This window comes from Prunus persica, chromosome G1 (assembly GCF_000346465.2).
Source record: "Prunus persica cultivar Lovell chromosome G1, Prunus_persica_NCBIv2, whole genome shotgun sequence".
NCBI lineage: Eukaryota > Viridiplantae > Streptophyta > Magnoliopsida > Rosales > Rosaceae > Prunus > Prunus persica.
Window position 1 is genome coordinate 28,079,175 of NC_034009.1, and position 2,368 is coordinate 28,081,542.

Genomic DNA, 2,368 nt, shown 5'->3' on the forward strand with positions numbered 1-2,368 from the left:
ATTTAATTAAAATAACAAGTAGCTATATTAAAAATCGATACTAATTGAGATAATAAGATAATATAATTAACAAGTAGGAAAGAAAAAAAAATTGGGTTTTGAGGATAGTTACTTGTGAGCCAAGTCGGTCCACGAATTTTCAGAACAGGCTAAACGAGCCAAGCCCATTGGTTAGCCAATCGCCCATATTGGGCCACATCAACAATCAAGAACAAGCATTCCCATAATCGGGCTCAATCACAACCGAACCCAAAACCCGACCTTGCCCGATTCCACTGCTCTCTACACTCCAGTACTCATTCTATATTTCCTTTAAAATAAAAAAAAATACTCATTCTACATCGGAGACGTTGACTCACCTTAATGTTAATGTGTTAGAGAGAGATTTATTGGGAATGTTACTGCACTGGTATCTCAAGTTAATTAGGCATTGTTATACATTTTAATACGTGATTGAATTAAGATATCGTTACAATGACATTCTCATTGCATAAAAGTTCTTTTAAAGTTATGTTATAAATTTTTAGATAGTATTTATAAATACTTTTTGATAATTCATTTTTATATGATATAATAATGTTTTCGATACTTTATTTTGGCAAGTTTTACTTAACATTATTTTTGATACATACCGTAACCTAATAGAAAGATACCACCGTGATTACAGAAATTCTGCAACACATGACTAAATACACAGAAGCGTAGCATGGTTGGCAAGATGGACTGCTTGTGGTAACATGACATTGACCGATCGACAAGTAATCTTGAGCTTTTTTCTTTCTTCTTTTTTGTCCTTTTTTGCTGATGAGAGTATCTTTAGGAGCTACATCATCAAAATACCACAGATATCTTTGTTAACTTTCAAATTCTTTATAAAAAGTTTCAGAATATGCAAAGCAGAGCCTTTGTTGAATTCTGGTCTACAAAGTAGAGCCATTGAACCATGTCCATAATTTTGCCAAGCAATCAGTTAGGCGGAAGTCTTTAAGCCATGCCTCTAGAATCTGTGATGTGCCCTCTTCTTTTGGGTGATCCAATAGCGAGGGCCAACCAACGTTTTCAATTTTCTTGCCCCGAAAAGATGAGGTTAGGCTTCCCTGAGATTTACCATATATGGAATAGGGGAATATTTTGGACCAGGAGATGACTGCAATAATTATCTCATAATTGAGTTCCAATGAATATGACTTCACATGGTAGCATTAAAGATTTAGATATACCGATGCCTTACGAAATTTGCATGGTGGTGATTGATTTTTATTTTGATTTTTTCTTCCTAAAGTTTTGATGTGGCGAGCATTGACGGTTGGTGGTGGTTTCCTCACACGCTATCAAAAGTATTATGAAAATTCTAACTTGAAATTATCGATCTGCAAGTTAATGTCTGTTGGCCAATAGTATATATATGGGAACACATATTTTCGACAATCAATAAGAAGGTGACGCATGGAAAAAGGAATATTATTCACATTAACTAATTACCCTAATTAAATTCTATTTAATTAAAAAATTATCTTTAATTTAAGATAAGAATATCTCCTTAAATAAAGGATTCGATTTCCAGCAAATCTCTTTGATTTATCATATCACCTTTTTTTGGGAAAGAATAATCCTAATTAAATAGGGATTATTCTTCAAACCCTAGTCAAGTAAGAAGGCTATAAAAACCCTAGCAAATTTCCTCTCTCTCTCTCCCACACGGCTCCGGCCACCACCACACACTGCTCAGCGTTACCTGGCTCTCCCTGTGAGAGAAAACCTCCATCATTTTCGTTGTTTGTCGTATCTTCCTAAGATCTAATTAACTTGACTTAGGCATCGAAGAGCCTTTGGCCAACACACCCCGAGTGTGGTCTGTTAACTCCAAACTATTTTACACGGAACGAGGAAGAAGAAGAAGAAGAAAGTTCATTTGAAGGGCAAAGGAATTAGTCTGCGAATATTCTCCCGTGTGAATATTTGTAAAAATAAATTGGTGCTTTCATTGAGAGCTTCGAAATATACTCAAAGTGTTGCTCTCAAATCTAAAGAATCTGTTTCATTCTATTCATCACTCAAATCCTTCCAAACAACCATAGTTGGAAGCAAACGTACGAGAAGCAAGAACGTCGCGACGACTCAATCTTTGACAGGTTCGAGCCAACATGAAGGCGCGGTGTCGAACCAGCCGCCGCACTCCATTGTTGTGACCATGACTCCACATCACGGCCTCATGGCCGCCATCACGGTCTCACTTCAAGAAGTAGAAAAACTCTCTCAAGGTCAACCCTAGTTTGAAGAAACGATTCAAGTTGTCAAAGTAGATGACCACCAAGTAAACGTTCGGAGTGCATAGGCTTGGAGTGCAATCCATGGCATGAAACACCTT